This window comes from Triturus cristatus, chromosome 3_1, assembly GCF_964204655.1.
Source record: "Triturus cristatus chromosome 3_1, aTriCri1.1, whole genome shotgun sequence".
NCBI classification, from domain to species: domain Eukaryota; kingdom Metazoa; phylum Chordata; class Amphibia; order Caudata; family Salamandridae; genus Triturus; species Triturus cristatus.
Genome location: NC_140583.1, coordinates 37,399,161 through 37,422,646, shown reverse-complemented (window position 1 = coordinate 37,422,646; position 23,486 = coordinate 37,399,161).

Sequence of the window (23,486 nt, the reverse complement as noted above, 5' to 3'; positions counted from 1 at the left end):
GTGCCTGATGCAATACAACCCCATCCCCACGAGCCTCCTGGTCAGTCTTGGACTTCCTGATGGATATCAATAAAGCATCACCTTGTACCTTCACACGGTCAAACTGTAAACCACCGTGATCATCCTGTTTGTTTTGGGCCACCAGTTCACCAATCCTAAATGCACCATAAAATGCCAATGAAAAGGCGGCGCTGAACAGAAGAGCTTCCTCTGTGGAGTTGCAGATGAGGTGAAGAGCCCCCAGTAAAGATGCTAGAAGCTCCACGCCTATCGGACGCCTCATGTCCGGTGCTGACCCTTGTAGGTGCTGCCACCCCTTCAAAGCTTTCCTAACTGTGAAACTGTTGGTAGGGTCCCCCCTGTCCCTTGTTTGAGCAAAGAAAGAGATTGCCGCCACATGCTGCCTGGCTGCTGCCGCTGAGTGCCCTTCCCTTTTTAAGGCCCCCAAGTAGATGAGGAGTGCCCCTGTGTCATGACACTTCTCTACCCAGTCCCTTTCCAAAAAGGTACAATATGCCCAAAACGCCCCTTCATTAAGGGTGGGCGTAATTCGCGAAGAAGCACTTCGCGAAGCTACGCAAAGTGAAGTTCGCACTACGCGAGCTACGCGTAGCACTTCGCGAACTGCGTAGTAACATGTTTGCACTGCGCAAGATGTTGTTTTCAATGATTGCACAGTGCGGACAAGCAACCGGCACTGTGCAATCATTGAAAATGGCATCTTGCACAGTGCGAGCTGTAGTTTTCTGCTGCTCGAGTAGATTTTTACTCAAGCGGCAGCTTTCTCAACGCGAACTGGTAGTTTCTCATCGTGAGCGGTCGCGAGCATACGTGACCCCTCGCAATGAGAAACCTCGCGTTGGGAATCTCGCCGGGAGGTTTATTTTCCATGCTCGCGATCGCCAACTTGATGTTGCTGATCGCGAACAAGGAAAAAGTCTCGCCGGGATGTCATTTTGCTTGCTCGCGGTCGCCAACTTGACGTTGAGGACCGCGAGCAAGCAAAAAATGACCGCAGCACTACGCAAAACTACGCTACGCGTGTTCGCACTGTGCTACGTGCAGTTCGCGTAGTGCGAAGTAGCGCGAACTTCGCAAACTACCCGAGCGTAGCGTAGTGCTTCGCCCAGGCCTACCCTTCATACACTTTCCTGGTCCTGGGTGCTAGGCTAGCTGCAACGAGGTCCGGTAGTTGGGGGCACCAATCTGCCAAAGTAGTTCTGGGAAGGGTGTGGGAGTCGCTGCTGCTGACGGTAGGTGTGCCCTGAAAACCTGCATCTTAAAGTGAGAGAGTGCATCAGCTGCATGGTTCAACACCCCTGGCACATGCCTAGCTTTAAATTGCATATTTAGTCTCATGCATAGCAAAACTATCTCTTTCAACAAGCGGAGAATCATTTTACACCGTGCAGCTTGATGCATTCTACCACAGTCATGTTGTCTGACCAGGACACCACAGATTGAATACGCAATTGTTCTGGCCATACTGTTAATGCCACCCAGATGGGGAATAGCTCCAAGAAACCGATGTTACCCGTCAAACCAGTCTCCACCCACCAGGCCGGCCAACGCTGTGCCTCCCACTCAGTACCGAGTATGGCACCAAATCCCTCACTACCTGCAGCGTCAGTCATTAATCCTAACTCCGCGGAAGTAGTGGGTGGACCGGGCCACACTACCCTGCCGTTGAAGTCCTGCAGGAATGCCATCCAAATCTGCATGTCCTGCCTAACCTCAGCAGACTGCCCGGCGTGGTGGTGCTTCTCCTTGAGACCGGCCATGGCTTGAGAGATGGATCTGGAAAATAGTCGTGCCATAGGGATAACCCTCAGAGCAAAATTCAACTGCCCTACTGTCTGTTGTAACTGGTGCAGGGTGACCTTTTCTTTTGCTAAGCATTGTTGCAAAGCTGTCTTGAACTTGGTAATCTTGTCTGCAGGCAACTGAAAACACCCCTGGACGGAATCTAACTCAATACCCAAGAATTCTCTCATTGTTGTTGGTCCAACTGTCTTTCCTGGTGCCAAGGGGACCCCAAAAGCCTGCATGAGCGTGCAAAATTCGTACAGTACCCACACACATTCCCGGGAGCTCAGTGACCCCAAGATAAGAAAGTCATCAAGGTAGGGCATGACAAACTGGTGCCCTGTCACCTGTCGAAAAGCCCACTCCAAAAATGAACTGAATTTTTCAAAATAAGCACAGGAGACCGAGCAGCCCATAGGCATACACATATCCATGTAGAATCTACCCTGGAACTGAAAACCAAGGAGATGAAAGTCAGATGGGTGAACTGGCAACAAACGAAAGGCAGACTCTATGTCAGACTTAGCCAACAGTGCTCCAGGGCCCAACCCCTGGGCATCTCTACTGCTTGATCAAAGGAGGCATATTTTACACTACAAATCTCATCACTGATAGTGTCATTCAATGAATTGCCTCTGGGTGCCGACAGATTATGTATCAACCTGAACTCTCCACTTTCCTTCTTGGGGACCACTCCCAAAGGGGAGCAGACAAAATTCTCTACCGGGATGGAATCAAATGGCCCAGCTATTCGCCGCTACCCCTGGATTGGCCCTAACAGAGAGTTGATTCTTGCATTCCGGTGTCCCCACATGTTCAGGTGCTGATATCCTGAAACCATACCTGAAACCATCTAGCAATGTCCTAGCAGTAGAATGACAAGGGTATTTGTTTAACCAGGGTGTCAGAGCCGTTACATTAATGGGTGAACGTGCCTTGTGTTGTGCAATACTCTCACTCCTGCTTCTTCCTTCCCCTATCCTTTGACCTCTTGAAACATTTGGACTCAGGGTGCGATCGGTTGGCACAGATAGAACAAGTATGTTTAAACTTGCACGTGCCTTGCGGCCTAGTGCATGTGCGCCTATTAAAGTCCAAACATGTCCCTTTTCTTCCTCCCCCACTAACTGAATTATTGGTGGAGCCTGTGGATGGATGTGACAGAAAGGACTGAAAGGACTGGCCCTTGGCATTGTCCTGAGACCCTCCACCAAATTTCTCTAACCAGGCGATCGTGTCAATGCGGTCCCAAGAGAGGGATGGGTCAGACGCTTTGGCTTTCCTGAAATTCTTGTCGTATTCTTTCCCTCCCATCCCACCATACTTGTCATGCGCCCCAGTGATCCTGCTCTGGTAACATGCCATCTCTGCCTGCATATTAGGAAAACGTTCAGCCATCACTGCCATGAATATTGAGAAACCTCTGATCCAATTATTCAAATTCTCCTCAATCCTGAACTTTTGTAGTTCACTTGCCCATTCCCTAGGGAGCATCCAGTCCTTCTTTTTCCTTGCTTCCTCCCTTTCATTTTCATCCAGAAGCAATGAAAACATACTAACATAACTCCCAGACCATATTTTTTCTTTTACTTCCTTTGTGACATGTCTCGCCAAATGTTCCCTCTCGGTGCGGGATTCTCCCACACCTAACACAGGCAACATTAGCTGCTTACCTACTGGAGCCGCCCCAGTTGGCTCCGTCAGCTTCTCCTTTGCTAGGCTGCTCACTGGTAGACCTTTGTTGGGTTAAAGTGGGGTGACCCCACCCACTGGAATGACAGGGGAAGGTGCACCCAGCCCCACAACTGTCTTATCCCCAGGTGTCCCCTCAAACTGAGCAACTATCCTCCTCGCTTCAGCAAGTACATCATTACCGATGTCTTTCGCCCCCACTGCTGGTGACAGAATCCCTGCCCTCCCCAACCAAGGAAGGATTGCCGCTAACTGTGACACCAAATCTTGTGGAACCAGGTTCCCTCCCGCAGGGACTAATGGGGATTGTGGGCTACCCCCGAAAGGGACCACCCGAGCTGGCCCTGGCTCCTCCCCGGGCTGGGGGACTGGTACTGGAGCCACAGGTGTAACAGGCGGGACACCCCCCAAAGGAACCACCCCTGAAGGCCTGGGCTCCTCCCCGGGCTGGGGTACTGGCACAGGGGCCACAGGTGTAACAGGTGGGACACCCCCTAAAGGGACCACCCCCAAAGGCTCGGGATCTTCCCTGGGCTGGGGGACTGGCACAGGGGCCACAGGCGTAACAGGTTCATTTTGCACCCCCTTTCTTCACCTAACCCGCTTGGGGAGGGGGGAAATGCCGCCTTGGGGGGCACAATGCTCCGCCTGGCCCTCTCTTCTACCCCTTCTGGCCCATCTACCTTTTCCTTGAGGTCTGCAAGACCCTGCCCTAACTCATCAACCTTCTTCATCATTGCTTCCATCAGTTTCTCCATACGAGAACGCTGTTCACCCCGCTTTGCCTTCCCGGCCATTATACTTATCCACACTGTAATAGTTACTGGTAATGTGCTGGCTATTCCCAAAGTACATACAATGCCCTCCTACACAATGAAAAGTCAACCGTGTAATAGCCTAATATAAGCACACCCCACGCAACTGGCACACTGACCAAGCCCTTACCTTACAATGCTGAGGTACACAACCGGCCGTAAGTACCCACGCAACCAGAGCCACGCCACACCAGCTCGTCCAGTGGGTCAGGTGAGTATTCTCAAACCTGCGTGGCTCCCGGAAGTGCTGGAATGCAGGCCTGTCAGTGTCCCCTTAAGATCCTCCTGTGATCTACAACCATCTGCTGCTAAACACCCAGCGAAATCCTCATGGGCCTCTTTGCAATCACGTTAAGTCCCCGAGTCACATGCTGCTTGTAAACTAAAGCAGAACCAAAGACAGATCAAATGAGGCCTTCGATGAGGCTGAGAAGCTCCCTGGTGAGCACAGCGGCTTAAAATCAATTGCCCATAAAATGCTGCTGGCACCCCTCAATACATTCAATGAGACCGCTAGTGCGCTGCTCGCACTCGCACAGAGCAAAACAAATCAGCTGATTTTAGCCCCTTAATTAGGGAACAGTCACCAAAGGAAGTCCGGCAATTTATAAACGGGCGTAGGCGCTGTATCACTATTGCCTATGCCACAACAAAACAAAAGTTCCCCAAGAGAAAGAAGCATATATGCAAAACAAAGCTCATACTTAGCCTACTCTTCCATTAATGATATTTTTCAGAACGATCACTATATCGTATGGGGTTACTAAGATAAAGACTTTTATAATTATAACACAGTACAGCATGCAGTTTCAAAAAGACATACTATTCAATATAATCATAGTTAAAAACGATTTTTTATTAAAAACATTTTGTGTAGTTAATCACGTGCTACATGTAATTTTCCTCCCATGAGGGTTACAATCTAGCATTAAGAATAAAAACAGACAGTCGACGCAGCGTTTCGGTGTTCAATTCTATGGTTTCACCTTCCTCAGGACCAAGAATTTTCATAAAATCTATACATGAAAATACATATAAAAACAGTCAAATAACCTTACATGTACTGTGTATACTAAAGCCTTATACATTTGCTACTACCCCAAGTTTATTTTTACTATTCGTTACTCATTTGATTAAAAGATTATCGTCACATGGTTTAAATAAACCCCACAAAACAATAAGGACCCAAATTTTGCTATATTAAAAGCATCCTTAGCATTACATTGATGCGATTACAATACAGTTTTATACGTGGATATGGATATTTTTTCGTACCTTAATTTTATAAGGAATTAAGTTTTCTTAGTTACAAAATCCTTTTTGGCACCTAATCGTCAACTTTATGGTCTCGATATAGGGCGTTTCTAAATGATAAGAAAAAAGGGCGGTATATGTAACTTGTCAACAGAATTATTTATAATGCTTAAAGAGCTCGTTTTTAATACAGTTCGTTTTACCCATAGATGATTAGTTGTTTTTCTCGATATCCGTTGACGCCACCGTTTATGTGGTTTAAAAGTATAGATGATATCAATCCAAACTCTTTTATCTATGAAGTTCAAAAAATAAAAGTGTATATGTATATAGCAGTACATATTATTGCGTGGAACTAGGACTCAGACACAATTCATTACAGATATAAGCTCACCAATTATAAGAGTCGAGTGGAAGCTAATTTCATTTCTTAGGATGGCTTCTCTTTATTGTGATGCTTTTGATGTCGCATTCACGATATCATGGTAGTCTGAAAAACAGATTTAAGTATCCCCTTTATATTAATGAGTACTTTTGGATATCTATGCAGGTAGAATGACATACTGATTTCAGTTTTTGTTATAGAAAGTCTACCTATCACTATGACTTCTTGTGTTGTTAACTAAATACTGTTGGATCTTTTCGATAAAGTAATATTTACGGGAACAAAAAGTTTTCTTAAACTTATAAAGGGAAAACGCTGAAATCATACGTGGATGGATCAAACGTATAATTAACAATTGTAACAACCGTCCTATAGAATGCCGGCTGAACGGGAAAGAGGATGAAATCCCTAGCGCTTTTTTAAAAGAACCAAAGTCTCCCGCTTTGGTGAAAAAGAAAAAGCAAGTTATTTCTTTCTGCATACCTGAAAATGTGTACGCGGCCTCCCTGCGTCAACGGATATCCGGGGTTCTGGTAGTAACTGAACTTCCGGTAGTCCGTTTGTTTATATAGCGGCTCTCACGTCACCCGGATGTTTATTTAAAAAAATAGCGAATTGATTTATCTCTATTTTCTTCATTATTACATGACACAATATATTATTATTGGCTGCTGAAGCATACGAGAACATCCTATATTTTTTGTGTCTGTATTTCGATCAATATATACAACGTTGATTTTCGCCGATAAAGTTACGGTATTCCTAAGTCAGCCATCTTGTAATGTGCAAAAATGTATTGTGCTGTGCACCAAAACGCCTCAAAAAACTAAATACAAAAAACACAAATCATATGATTGATCTTATGTTGTGTTAATGTCCGTTCTACATCAAGGGGCATTGCATTCCCTATTAAAACCCATGGCGAATCACGTGGTATGTTCTGACACGTTTTAGTCAGCCATGAGTATAATACCTACACATTAAGTAATTATGGACACTAAGCTGTTCCAATGAAGTCTGATGTGTTCTCCATGTGGATTTAAAACACCATATAAAGTGAGCAATATGACAATAAATGTGTATATTAATAAACTTGATTCTTGTCAGATGGCTATTTAATCGAGCCTCGTCAAATGGTTAAAGGCTAACTGCTGTATTTATATTAATCTTTCCCACTCCTCTTCGTTGTTAAGACCCTTTTTATAGGTATCAAAATGGGACATATAGAATTGCTCGCGTTTTTTTCTTTTGCTATCAGAATCACCTCCTCTGGTGCTGATTTGAATAATTTCTACACCGCACCATTTTAATTCATCTATTTTGTGGTTGCTGGTCATCCAGTGTTCAACTAATGGGGCTGTTCTTTTACCGGTTCTAATCGCAGATTTATGCTCAGTGATTCTAGTCCTGATCTCTCGGGAGGTTTCCCCGATATAGCCTTTATTGCAAGGACAGACAATTAGATAAATAAGATTTTTAGACCTACAGTTAATGAAACTCTTTACTTTATGTGTTTTTCCATTGTGTGTTATGGTATCGCCTTTGCAGATACAGTCACAGTTTTTACATGTGCCGCATGCAAAATTGCCAACTGGCAATGGGGCACAGTCAATACTTCGTTGTTTACATCTTGTTTCTTCTCTATATGTATGTACCAGTTTGTTACGAATGGTGCAATTCCTTCTAAAACTGAACATAGGTTTGGGTAAGGTATCTTCGTTGTTGTCATTTAGGAGTTGCCAGTTCCTGTTGATGATATTTTTATCTTTATTGCTCACATTGCTGAAATTGGTGACAAATATTAATGGGGCATTTAGTTTTGCTTCTGCTCCTGTTTTGGGTTTCAAGAGGGATTCCCTATCATAATATTTGGCCCTTTTGTAGGCTTGTTTGATAAGTCTTTTGGGGTATCCCCTGTCTTGTAGTTTACCGGTGAGGACGTCAGCATGTCGGTTAAAATCATGCATGTTTGTACAATTTCGTCTGATTCTTAGATATTGTCCAAACGGTATGTTGTCCTTTTGACAGCATGGGTGATTGCTTTGATAATGCAACATAGTGTTGCGGTCGGTAGGTTTGGTAAAAAGCTCAACCGACAATGTACCAGCATTGTGTTTAATCTTGATATCCAAGAAGTCGCAACTTTCTTTGTTTATACTTGAGGTAAACTTTAGGTTCATATCCCCAAGATTGAGCCAGTCTAGAAATTCTGTGAGGTGTTCTTTAGTTCCTTTCCACATGAAAAAAACATCATCAATATATCTTGACCAGCAAGAAATATTTTCATAGAATGGAGCTGCGGTGTTATAGATGTGTTTATTTTCAAAAGCGGCCACATATAGGCAAGCCAGACTAGGAGCACACGTGGCTCCCATGCTGGTACCTTTGATTTGTTTATAGTAATCTTTCTTGAACAAAAAAATATTATTCTTAAGTATAATTTCAACGCATTCTATCAAGAAGGAAGAATGTGCTGATAGGTCGTTTGAGTCATCAGATAGAAGGCCCTCTAACATCTTGATGGTGTCATCTTGGGGTATATTGGTATACAAAGCCTCGATGTCGAGGGTCACCAGCCATTGGTTATCAATATTATATGCTAATTTCTCTACCTTAGTAATCATAGCGGTAGTATCTTTGATGTATGCTGGTTGTTTAACCACAAGGGGTTGGAGAAATTTGTCCACATACTTGCTTAAAGGTTCGGTCAGGGAGTCAATGCTCGAGACAATAGGCCTCATAGGGGGGTCAAGAAGATTTTTGTGGACTTTAGGGAGACCATATATCGCCGGTACCTTGGGGTTGATGTTTCTCAGAAAGTTATATTTGTCGGGGCACAGAATCTCATCATCTTTTGCATAGTCTAACAGTCTCATCACTTTATCAGTCAGAGCAATCCACTCTTCTTTACCTGATTTTTGATAGTGTAAAGTATTATTTAAAAGTAGCATTATCCTATTCTCATAGTCTTCTGTATCCATTACTACGATACTACCACCCTTATCACCAGGTTTGATAGTCAAATCTTTACAGTTTTCTAGATTGGTAAGGGCTTGTTTCTCCAAAGTGCTTAGATTATTATTCCAGAAAAGTTTTTTACTAACTAAATCATCTACATTTTTTTCTACCACTTTTTCAAATAATGCAATGTTTTTATTATTAACAAGATTAAGTGACGGGGTCCATTTTGACTTGGGTTTAAGGCCTGATTTATTGTTGGCCACAATAGAGTTTTCCTTATTTTTAAAAAATCTCTAAGGCGAATCTTCCTAAAAAAGCCTTGCAGGTCTCTCTCGAGATTAAATTTATCAAGGGGGGTACAGATTGCATATCCTAATCCCTTTTCTAATACTGATATTTCGTCCTTGGTTAGCATTTTGCTGGAGAGATTAATAATTGGTGCCTTTTTGTTTAATCCCACATCGTTTGGCTCCTGGTTTTCATGTACGGGCGTTTTTGTGGTGGATTCTGGGGGTAATAGTTTCCTCTCCCTCTCCCTCTGCCACGAAATTGCCCGGGATTGAATTGTCGCTGTTCTAAAAAAGAAAGCGATTCCTTACTAGTACTGGGTGTGGGTTCGGTACCTTTTCTAATTTCTTGTGGGTTTTCATTCTCTGATTCTGAGCTTGTATAGGAGGAATCTAAAAAAGTTACTCTCTTCTTTTGGAAATTTCTTCTGGGTTGTTGCCAGTTATTCCGGTAGTAAGTATCCTCTCTTGGTCTGTCAAAGAAATCTTTTTGAAGATATGGATATACGATTTCAAGGTTATATTTAGTGACATCTTTTTTAAATTTGTTAGATTTTTTATTAAGAAGATATTCCCTGTATCCAGCTATATCGTTTTGGATTTCCTCTAGCTTTTTTTTAGCGTCTTCTAGCGAGGTATTTTCTTTCAATTTCATTTCCATTTCCTCAATCTCAGATCTTTCTATGATTAATACTTCATTCGCAGTTTCGATAATCAGCAACATCCAATCGCGACTACAGCGGTTGGCTATGAAGGTCCAATTTTCAATAAATGTAGGATTTCTGATGAATATCCCAGGCTCATTTTTTACTTGTAGGCCCCTTGGTATTATTCCTTTTTTGCAATACTCGATTAAAAAATCGGCATGCAGTTCAGTTCTAATAACTCTTTTCTTATTATTCCATAAGGCTCTCCATTTTTCTTCATCACCGTTATGAGTCGTGATTGAAGATATATTTTTTGACGTTCCATTGATAATTTTATTGAACTGTTCTTCTGAGAAGCCATATGTTTTTAAGGCATCCATTCTTAATTTAGGAAGGCCAATATTTCTATAGAATGAAAAACTCCCCAGCTAACAAGCTGTGCAATTAAGATCCAACTAAGAAAGGGAGGTACCCCTTGAAGTTTTTAGGGACGAGGTAAGTAAAATGCCACAACAAAACAAAAGTTCCCCAAGAGAAAGAAGCATATATGCAAAACAAAGCTCATACTTAGCCTACTCTTCCATTAATGATATTTTTCAGAACGATCACTATATCGTATGGGGTTACTAAGATAAAGACTTTTATAATTATAACACAGTACAGCATGCAGTTTCAAAAAGACATACTATTCAATATAATCATAGTTAAAAACGAATTTTTATTAAAAACATTTTGTGTAGTTAATCACGTGCTACATGTAATTTTCCTCCCATGAGGGTTACAATCTAGCATTAAGAATAAAAACAGACAGTCGACGCAGCGTTTCGGTGTTCAATTCTATGGTTTCACCTTCCTCAGGACCAAGAATTTTCATAAAATCTATACATGAAAATACATATAAAAACAGTCAAATAACCTTACATGTACTGTGTATACTAAAGCCTTATACATTTGCTACTACCCCAAGTTTATTTTTACTATTCGTTACTCATTTGATTAAAAGATTATCGTCACATGGTTTAAATAAACCCCACAAAACAATAAGGACCCAAATTTTGCTATATTAAAAGCATCCTTAGCATTACATTGATGCGATTACAATACAGTTTTATACGTGGATATGGATATTTTTTCGTACCTTAATTTTATAAGGAATTAAGTTTTCTTAGTTACAAAATCCTTTTTGGCACCTAATCGTCAACTTTATGGTCTCGATATAGGGCGTTTCTAAATGATAAGAAAAAAGGGCGGTATATGTAACTTGTCAACAGAATTATTTATAATGCTTAAAGAGCTCGTTTTTAATACAGTTCGTTTTACCCATAGATGATTAGTTGTTTTTCTCGATATCCGTTGACGCCACCGTTTATGTGGTTTAAAAGTATAGATGATATCAATCCAAACTCTTTTATCTATGAAGTTCAAAAAATAAAAGTGTATATGTATATAGCAGTACATATTATTGCGTGGAACTAGGACTCAGACACAATTCATTACAGATATAAGCTCACCAATTATAAGAGTCGAGTGGAAGCTAATTTCATTTCTTAGGATGGCTTCTCTTTATTGTGATGCTTTTGATGTCGCATTCACGATATCATGGTAGTCTGAAAAACAGATTTAAGTATCCCCTTTATATTAATGAGTACTTTTGGATATCTATGCAGGTAGAATGACATACTGATTTCAGTTTTTGTTATAGAAAGTCTACCTATCACTATGACTTCTTGTGTTGTTAACTAAATACTGTTGGATCTTTTCGATAAAGTAATATTTACGGGAACAAAAAGTTTTCTTAAACTTATAAAGGGAAAACGCTGAAATCATACGTGGATGGATCAAACGTATAATTAACAATTGTAACAACCGTCCTATAGAATGCCGGCTGAACGGGAAAGAGGATGAAATCCCTAGCGCTTTTTTAAAAGAACCAAAGTCTCCCGCTTTGGTGAAAAAGAAAAAGCAAGTTATTTCTTTCTGCATACCTGAAAATGTGTACGCGGCCTCCCTGCGTCAACGGATATCCGGGGTTCTGGTAGTAACTGAACTTCCGGTAGTCCGTTTGTTTATATAGCGGCTCTCACGTCACCCGGATGTTTATTTAAAAAAATAGCGAATTGATTTATCTCTATTTTCTTCATTATTACATGACACAATATATTATTATTGGCTGCTGAAGCATACGAGAACATCCTATATTTTTTGTGTCTGTATTTCGATCAATATATACAACGTTGATTTTCGCCGATAAAGTTACGGTATTCCTAAGTCAGCCATCTTGTAATGTGCAAAAATGTATTGTGCTGTGCACCAAAACGCCTCAAAAAACTAAATACAAAAAACACAAATCATATGATTGATCTTATGTTGTGTTAATGTCCGTTCTACATCAAGGGGCATTGCATTCCCTATTAAAACCCATGGCGAATCACGTGGTATGTTCTGACACGTTTTAGTCAGCCATGAGTATAATACCTACACATTAAGTAATTATGGACACTAAGCTGTTCCAATGAAGTCTGATGTGTTCTCCATGTGGATTTAAAACACCATATAAAGTGAGCAATATGACAATAAATGTGTATATTAATAAACTTGATTCTTGTCAGATGGCTATTTAATCGAGCCTCGTCAAATGGTTAAAGGCTAACTGCTGTATTTATATTAATCTTTCCCACTCCTCTTCGTTGTTAAGACCCTTTTTATAGGTATCAAAATGGGACATATAGAATTGCTCGCGTTTTTTTCTTTTGCTATCAGAATCACCTCCTCTGGTGCTGATTTGAATAATTTCTACACCGCACCATTTTAATTCATCTATTTTGTGGTTGCTGGTCATCCAGTGTTCAACTAATGGGGCTGTTCTTTTACCGGTTCTAATCGCAGATTTATGCTCAGTGATTCTAGTCCTGATCTCTCGGGAGGTTTCCCCGATATAGCCTTTATTGCAAGGACAGACAATTAGATAAATAAGATTTTTAGACCTACAGTTAATGAAACTCTTTACTTTATGTGTTTTTCCATTGTGTGTTATGGTATCGCCTTTGCAGATACAGTCACAGTTTTTACATGTGCCGCATGCAAAATTGCCAACTGGCAATGGGGCACAGTCAATACTTCGTTGTTTACATCTTGTTTCTTCTCTATATGTATGTACCAGTTTGTTACGAATGGTGCAATTCCTTCTAAAACTGAACATAGGTTTGGGTAAGGTATCTTCGTTGTTGTCATTTAGGAGTTGCCAGTTCCTGTTGATGATATTTTTATCTTTATTGCTCACATTGCTGAAATTGGTGACAAATATTAATGGGGCATTTAGTTTTGCTTCTGCTCCTGTTTTGGGTTTCAAGAGGGATTCCCTATCATAATATTTGGCCCTTTTGTAGGCTTGTTTGATAAGTCTTTTGGGGTATCCCCTGTCTTGTAGTTTACCGGTGAGGACGTCAGCATGTCGGTTAAAATCATGCATGTTTGTACAATTTCGTCTGATTCTTAGATATTGTCCAAACGGTATGTTGTCCTTTTGACAGCATGGGTGATTGCTTTGATAATGCAACATAGTGTTGCGGTCGGTAGGTTTGGTAAAAAGCTCAACCGACAATGTACCAGCATTGTGTTTAATCTTGATATCCAAGAAGTCGCAACTTTCTTTGTTTATACTTGAGGTAAACTTTAGGTTCATATCCCCAAGATTGAGCCAGTCTAGAAATTCTGTGAGGTGTTCTTTAGTTCCTTTCCACATGAAAAAAACATCATCAATATATCTTGACCAGCAAGAAATATTTTCATAGAATGGAGCTGCGGTGTTATAGATGTGTTTATTTTCAAAAGCGGCCACATATAGGCAAGCCAGACTAGGAGCACACGTGGCTCCCATGCTGGTACCTTTGATTTGTTTATAGTAATCTTTCTTGAACAAAAAAATATTATTCTTAAGTATAATTTCAACGCATTCTATCAAGAAGGAAGAATGTGCTGATAGGTCGTTTGAGTCATCAGATAGAAGGCCCTCTAACATCTTGATGGTGTCATCTTGGGGTATATTGGTATACAAAGCCTCGATGTCGAGGGTCACCAGCCATTGGTTATCAATATTATATGCTAATTTCTCTACCTTAGTAATCATAGCGGTAGTATCTTTGATGTATGCTGGTTGTTTAACCACAAGGGGTTGGAGAAATTTGTCCACATACTTGCTTAAAGGTTCGGTCAGGGAGTCAATGCTCGAGACAATAGGCCTCATAGGGGGGTCAAGAAGATTTTTGTGGACTTTAGGGAGACCATATATCGCCGGTACCTTGGGGTTGATGTTTCTCAGAAAGTTATATTTGTCGGGGCACAGAATCTCATCATCTTTTGCATAGTCTAACAGTCTCATCACTTTATCAGTCAGAGCAATCCACTCTTCTTTACCTGATTTTTGATAGTGTAAAGTATTATTTAAAAGTAGCATTATCCTATTCTCATAGTCTTCTGTATCCATTACTACGATACTACCACCCTTATCACCAGGTTTGATAGTCAAATCTTTACAGTTTTCTAGATTGGTAAGGGCTTGTTTCTCCAAAGTGCTTAGATTATTATTCCAGAAAAGTTTTTTACTAACTAAATCATCTACATTTTTTTCTACCACTTTTTCAAATAATGCAATGTTTTTATTATTAACAAGATTAAGTGACGGGGTCCATTTTGACTTGGGTTTAAGGCCTGATTTATTGTTGGCCACAATAGAGTTTTCCTTATTTTTAAAAAATCTCTAAGGCGAATCTTCCTAAAAAAGCCTTGCAGGTCTCTCTCGAGATTAAATTTATCAAGGGGGGTACAGATTGCATATCCTAATCCCTTTTCTAATACTGATATTTCGTCCTTGGTTAGCATTTTGCTGGAGAGATTAATAATTGGTGCCTTTTTGTTTAATCCCACATCGTTTGGCTCCTGGTTTTCATGTACGGGCGTTTTTGTGGTGGATTCTGGGGGTAATAGTTTCCTCTCCCTCTCCCTCTGCCACGAAATTGCCCGGGATTGAATTGTCGCTGTTCTAAAAAAGAAAGCGATTCCTTACTAGTACTGGGTGTGGGTTCGGTACCTTTTCTAATTTCTTGTGGGTTTTCATTCTCTGATTCTGAGCTTGTATAGGAGGAATCTAAAAAAGTTACTCTCTTCTTTTGGAAATTTCTTCTGGGTTGTTGCCAGTTATTCCGGTAGTAAGTATCCTCTCTTGGTCTGTCAAAGAAATCTTTTTGAAGATATGGATATACGATTTCAAGGTTATATTTAGTGACATCTTTTTTAAATTTGTTAGATTTTTTATTAAGAAGATATTCCCTGTATCCAGCTATATCGTTTTGGATTTCCTCTAGCTTTTTTTTAGCGTCTTCTAGCGAGGTATTTTCTTTCAATTTCATTTCCATTTCCTCAATCTCAGATCTTTCTATGATTAATACTTCATTCGCAGTTTCGATAATCAGCAACATCCAATCGCGACTACAGCGGTTGGCTATGAAGGTCCAATTTTCAATAAATGTAGGATTTCTGATGAATATCCCAGGCTCATTTTTTACTTGTAGGCCCCTTGGTATTATTCCTTTTTTGCAATACTCGATTAAAAAATCGGCATGCAGTTCAGTTCTAATAACTCTTTTCTTATTATTCCATAAGGCTCTCCATTTTTCTTCATCACCGTTATGAGTCGTGATTGAAGATATATTTTTTGACGTTCCATTGATAATTTTATTGAACTGTTCTTCTGAGAAGCCATATGTTTTTAAGGCATCCATTCTTAATTTAGGAAGGCCAATATTTCTATAGAATGAAAAACTCCCCAGCTAACAAGCTGTGCAATTAAGATCCAACTAAGAAAGGGAGGTACCCCTTGAAGTTTTTAGGGACGAGGTAAGTAAAATGCCACAACAAAACAAAAGTTCCCCAAGAGAAAGAAGCATATATGCAAAACAAAGCTCATACTTAGCCTACTCTTCCATTAATGATATTTTTCAGAACGATCACTATATCGTATGGGGTTACTAAGATAAAGACTTTTATAATTATAACACAGTACAGCATGCAGTTTCAAAAAGACATACTATTCAATATAATCATAGTTAAAAACGAATTTTTATTAAAAACATTTTGTGTAGTTAATCACGTGCTACATGTAATTTTCCTCCCATGAGGGTTACAATCTAGCATTAAGAATAAAAACAGACAGTCGACGCAGCGTTTCGGTGTTCAATTCTATGGTTTCACCTTCCTCAGGACCAAGAATTTTCATAAAATCTATACATGAAAATACATATAAAAACAGTCAAATAACCTTACATGTACTGTGTATACTAAAGCCTTATACATTTGCTACTACCCCAAGTTTATTTTTACTATTCGTTACTCATTTGATTAAAAGATTATCGTCACATGGTTTAAATAAACCCCACAAAACAATAAGGACCCAAATTTTGCTATATTAAAAGCATCCTTAGCATTACATTGATGCGATTACAATACAGTTTTATACGTGGATATGGATATTTTTTCGTACCTTAATTTTATAAGGAATTAAGTTTTCTTAGTTACAAAATCCTTTTTGGCACCTAATCGTCAACTTTATGGTCTCGATATAGGGCGTTTCTAAATGATAAGAAAAAAGGGCGGTATATGTAACTTGTCAACAGAATTATTTATAATGCTTAAAGAGCTCGTTTTTAATACAGTTCGTTTTACCCATAGATGATTAGTTGTTTTTCTCGATATCCGTTGACGCCACCGTTTATGTGGTTTAAAAGTATAGATGATATCAATCCAAACTCTTTTATCTATGAAGTTCAAAAAATAAAAGTGTATATGTATATAGCAGTACATATTATTGCGTGGAACTAGGACTCAGACACAATTCATTACAGATATAAGCTCACCAATTATAAGAGTCGAGTGGAAGCTAATTTCATTTCTTAGGATGGCTTCTCTTTATTGTGATGCTTTTGATGTCGCATTCACGATATCATGGTAGTCTGAAAAACAGATTTAAGTATCCCCTTTATATTAATGAGTACTTTTGGATATCTATGCAGGTAGAATGACATACTGATTTCAGTTTTTGTTATAGAAAGTCTACCTATCACTATGACTTCTTGTGTTGTTAACTAAATACTGTTGGATCTTTTCGATAAAGTAATATTTACGGGAACAAAAAGTTTTCTTAAACTTATAAAGGGAAAACGCTGAAATCATACGTGGATGGATCAAACGTATAATTAACAATTGTAACAACCGTCCTATAGAATGCCGGCTGAACGGGAAAGAGGATGAAATCCCTAGCGCTTTTTTAAAAGAACCAAAGTCTCCCGCTTTGGTGAAAAAGAAAAAGCAAGTTATTTCTTTCTGCATACCTGAAAATGTGTACGCGGCCTCCCTGCGTCAACGGATATCCGGGGTTCTGGTAGTAACTGAACTTCCGGTAGTCCGTTTGTTTATATAGCGGCTCTCACGTCACCCGGATGTTTATTTAAAAAAATAGCGAATTGATTTATCTCTATTTTCTTCATTATTACATGACACAATATATTATTATTGGCTGCTGAAGCATACGAGAACATCCTATATTTTTTGTGTCTGTATTTCAAGAAATTAGAAAAGGTACCGAACCCACACCCAGTACTAGTAAGGAATCGCTTTCTTTTTTAGACCAGCGACAATTCAATCCCGGGCAATTTCGTGGCAGAGGGAGAGGGAGAGGAAACTATTACCCCCAGAATCCACCACAAAAACGCCCGTACATGAAAACCAGGAGCCAAACGATGTGGGATTAAACAAAAAGGCACCAATTATTAATCTCTCCAGCAAAATGCTAACCAAGGACGAAATATCAGTATTAGAAAAGGGATTAGGATATGCAATCTGTACCCCCCTTGATAAATTTAATCTCGAGAGAGACCTGCAAGGCTTTTTTAGGAAGATTCGCCTTAGAGATTTTTTTAAAAATAAGGAAAACTCTATTGTGGCCAACAATAAATCAGGCCTTAAACCCAAGTCAAAATGGACCCCGTCACTTAATCTTGTTAATAATAAAAACATTGCATTATTTGAAAAAGTGGTAGAAAAAAATGTAGATGATTTAGTTAGTAAAAAACTTTTCTGGAATAATAATCTAAGCACTTTGGAGAAACAAGCCCTTACCAATCTAGAAAACTGTAAAGATTTGACTATCAAACCTGGTGATAAGGGTGGTAGTATCGTAGTAATGGATACAGAAGACTATGAGAATAGGATAATGCTACTTTTAAATAATACTTTACACTATCAAAAATCAGGTAAAGAAGAGTGGATTGCTCTGACTGATAAAGTGATGAGACTGTTAGACTATGCAAAAGATGATGAGATTCTGTGCCCCGACGAATATAACTTTCTGAGAAACATCAACCCCAAGGTACCGGCGATATATGGTCTCCCTAAAGTCCACAAAAATCTTCTTGACCCCCCTATGAGGCCTATTGTCTCGAGCATTGACTCCCTGACCGAACCTTTAAGCAAGTATGTGGACAAATTTCTCCAACCCCTTGTGGTTAAACAACCAGCATACATCAAAGATACTACCGCTATGATTACTAAGGTAGAGAAATTAGCATATAATATTGATAACCAATGGCTGGTGACCCTCGACATCGAGGCTTTGTATACCAATATACCCCAAGATGACACCATCAAGATGTTAGAGGGCCTTCTATCTGATGACTCAAACGACCTATCAGCACATTCTTCCTTCTTGATAGAATGCGTTGAAATTATACTTAAGAATAATATTTTTTTGTTCAAGAAAGATTACTATAAACAAATCAAAGGTACCAGCATGGGAGCCACGTGTGCTCCTAGTCTGGCTTGCCTATATGTGGCCGCTTTTGAAAATAAACACATCTATAACACCGCAGCTCCATTCTATGAAAATATTTCTTGCTGGTCAAGATATATTGATGATGTTTTTTTCATGTGGAAAGGAACTAAAGAACACCTCACAGAATTTCTAGACTGGCTCAATCTTGGGGATATGAACCTAAAGTTTACCTCAAGTATAAACAAAAAAAGTTGCGACTTCTTGGATATCAAGATTAAACACAATGCTGGTACATTGTCGGTTGAGCTTTTTACCAAACCTACCGACTGCAACACTATGTTGCATTATCAAAGCAATCACCCATGCTGTCAAAAGGACAACATACCGTTTGGACAATATCTAAGAATCAGACGAAATTGTACAAACATGCATGATTTTAACCGACATGCTGACGTCCTCACCGGTAAACTACAAGACAGGGGATACCCCAAAAGACTTATCAAACAAGCCTACAAAAGGGCCAAATATTATGATAGGGAATCCCTCTTGAAACCCAAAACAGGAGCAGAAGCAAAACTAAATGCCCCATTAATATTTGTCACCAATTTCAGCAATGTGAGCAATAAAGTTAAAAATATCATCAACAGGAACTGGCAACTCCTAAATGACAACAACGAAGATACCTTACCCAAACCTATGTTCAGTTTTAGAAGGAATTGCACCATTCGTAACAAACTGGTACATACATATAGAGAAGAAACAAGATGTAAACAACGAAGTATTGACTGTGCCCCATTGCCAGTTGGCAATTTTGCATGCGGCACATGTAAAAACTGTGACTGTATCTGCAAAGGCGATACCATAACACACAATGGAAAAACACATAAAGTAAAGAGTTTCATTAACTGTAGGTCTAAAAATCTTATTTATCTAATTGTCTGTCCTTGCAATAAAGGCTATATCGGGGAAACCTCCCGAGAGATCAGGACTAGAATCACTGAGCATAAATCTGCGATTAGAACCGGTAAAAGAACAGCCCCATTAGTTGAACACTGGATGACCAGCAACCACAAAATAGATGAATTAAAATGGTGCGGTGTAGAAATTATTCAAATCAGCACCAGAGGAGGTGATTCTGATAGCAAAAGAAAAAAACGCGAGCAATTCTATATGTCCCATTTTGATACCTATAAAAAGGGTCTTAACAACAAAGAGGAGTGGGAAAGATTAATATAAATACAGCAGTTAGCCTTTAACCATTTGACGAGGCTCGATTAAATAGCCATCTGACAAGAATCAAGTTTATTAATATACACATTTATTGTCATATTGCTCACTTTATATGGTGTTTTAAATCCACATGGAGAACACATCAGACTTCATTGGAACAGCTTAGTGTCCATAATTACTTAATGTGTAGGTATTATACTCATGGCTGACTAAAACGTGTCAGAACATACCACGTGATTCGCCATGGGTTTTAATAGGGAATGCAATGCCCCTTGATGTAGAAAGGACATTAACACAACATAAGATCAATCATATGATTTGTGTTTTTTGTATTTAGTTTTTTGAGGCGTTTTGGTGCACAGCACAATACATTTTTGCACATTACAAGATGGCTGACTTAGGAATACCGTAACTTTATCGGCGAAAATCAACGTTGTATATATTGATCGAAATACAGACACAAAAAATATAGGATGTTCTCGTATGCTTCAGCAGCCAATAATAATATATTGTGTCATGTAATAATGAAGAAAATAGAGATAAATCAATTCGCTATTTTTTTAAATAAACATCCGGGTGACGTGAGAGCCGCTATATAAACAAACGGACTACCGGAAGTTCAGTTACTACCAGAACCCCGGATATCCGTTGACGCAGGGAGGCCGCGTACACATTTTCAGGTATGCAGAAAGAAATAACTTGCTTTTTCTTTTTCACCAAAGCGGGAGACTTTGGTTCTTTTAAAAAAGCGCTAGGGATTTCATCCTCTTTCCCGTTCAGCCGGCATTCTATAGGACGGTTGTTACAATTGTTAATTATACGTTTGATCCATCCACGTATGATTTCAGCGTTTTCCCTTTATAAGTTTAAGAAAACTTTTTGTTCCCGTAAATATTACTTTATCGAAAAGATCCAACAGTATTTAGTTAACAACACAAGAAGTCATAGTGATAGGTAGACTTTCTATAACAAAAACTGAAATCAGTATGTCATTCTACCTGCATAGATATCCAAAAGTACTCATTAATATAAAGGGGATACTTAAATCTGTTTTTCAGACTACCATGATATCGTGAATGCGACATCAAAAGCATCACAATAAAGAGAAGCCATCCTAAGAAATGAAATTAGCTTCCACTCGACTCTTATAATTGGTGAGCTTATATCTGTAATGAATTGTGTCTGAGTCCTAGTTCCACGCAATAATATGTACTGCTATATACATATACACTTTTATTTTTTGAACTTCATAGATAAAAGAGTTTGGATTGATATCATCTATACTTTTAAACCACATAAACGGTGGCGTCAACGGATATCGAGAAAAACAACTAATCATCTATGGGTAAAACGAACTGTATTAAAAACGAGCTCTTTAAGCATTATAAATAATTCTGTTGACAAGTTACATATACCGCCCTTTTTTCTTATCATTTAGAAACGCCCTATATCGAGACCATAAAGTTGACGATTAGGTGCCAAAAAGGATTTTGTAACTAAGAAAACTTAATTCCTTATAAAATTAAGGTACGAAAAAATATCCATATCCACGTATAAAACTGTATTGTAATCGCATCAATGTAATGCTAAGGATGCTTTTAATATAGCAAAATTTGGGTCCTTATTGTTTTGTGGGGTTTATTTAAACCATGTGACGATAATCTTTTAATCAAATGAGTAACGAATAGTAAAAATAAACTTGGGGTAGTAGCAAATGTATAAGGCTTTAGTATACACAGTACATGTAAGGTTATTTGACTGTTTTTATATGTATTTTCATGTATAGATTTTATGAAAATTCTTGGTCCTGAGGAAGGTGAAACCATAGAATTGAACACCGAAACGCTGCGTCGACTGTCTGTTTTTATTCTTAATGCTAGATTGTAACCCTCATGGGAGGAAAATTACATGTAGCACGTGATTAACTACACAAAATGTTTTTAATAAAAATTCGTTTTTAACTATGATTATATTGAATAGTATGTCTTTTTGAAACTGCATGCTGTACTGTGTTATAATTATAAAAGTCTTTATCTTAGTAACCCCATACGATATAGTGATCGTTCTGAAAAATATCATTAATGGAAGAGTAGGCTAAGTATGAGCTTTGTTTTGCATATATGCTTCTTTCTCTTGGGGAACTTTTGTTTTGTTGTGGCATTTTACTTACCTCGTCCCTAAAAACTTCAAGGGGTACCTCCCTTTCTTAGTTGGATCACTATTGCCTATGTCATCAAATGAGGAAACAGATACACTGAAACACCAGGAATTGAACACTTAACTTTGAGAGTAGGAGTCTAAGACTTTAAAACCCCCGCGCTACCGGCAACAAAACATCGGCTCCTTCCCGCATCAAACGAGCCGCTCGTGCTCCAGGCCCGCTAAGCAAAACAGCCGATCTACAGCAATCCGCCCGGCACTTACCCGGACAAGCGGGAACATGCGCACACCACTGCTAACAGGGCTCGGTGAGCTGAAAGCCACCGCGCTCCCGGCTGACCGTCTCTGTACCGCGCTTCTCCACCAAACGACTTCACGACAAGCGGTCTTCAGACACCGCAGTACCGCTTCCCACTCCGATCGGCGCCTCGTTGATCAACCGCCAAAAAACACCCAGCCTGCTAGAAATAAGGCAATCCACTATGAAATCCACCACGAGTCCAATGACGCAGGTCACTCGTAAAACCTTCGACGATGAGACACCTGAAAGAGAAAACAGAAATCAAGTTACAGCCGCCTAGCAAGGCTGGTGCAGCAGGCTGGGGGAGCGGGGAGCAAAGAGACAGACTCCTACACTCCCCGGCCTTTAATGCTAGCTTCATTCCAGGCCGGTTTTAACCGGCCTGGCGTAAGCCCAACGCGTGACCCGGTAGTGATTCAATCACTTCTGGGTCACGCCCAGGACCAATGACCAATCACTGGCGAGGCGCGCCTGTCGCGTCACCACCGTGCACGACAGGCCTGCCTCTATGGTTGTCAGGGGCCGGCACGACCACCATACTTTTGGCGTGGTCGATGCCGGCCCCGCCTTTCTTGTTGTCTGCTGGATGTTGTGATGTCACCATGTTGTCTGCTGGATGCTGTGATGTCACCATGTCGTCTGCTGGATGGTGGAATGTCACCATGTCTTCTGGATGTTGCGATGTCACCATGATGTCTGCTGGATGTTGTGATGTCACCATGTCGTATGCTGGATGTTGTGATGTCACATGTCATCTGCCAGATGTTGAAATGTCCACATGTCATCTGCCAGATGTTGGAACGTCACCATGTCATCTGCTGGATGTCGGAATAAGCTGTCTGCTCAATGTTGTTATGAATAGAATGGGATGAGCCAGTAGGACTCTGCCTACTCCTGACTGGTTGCTCTTGGGAGCTCACGGAATAAAGCTACTTCCGATTCCATCCAAACTGTATTTCTGGTTTCCTTCTGTCTGCAGTGGAATGGATCTTAATTTAAAAAAAAGGCATCCTTGTGACCAAGATGAGGATGTATTTCACGCACAATTATAGTTTCAAATGCCGATTTCGCATTTGATGTAATTACAAGCAAATTGTCCATACCTCAATCACCACCTCTGCCTCCCG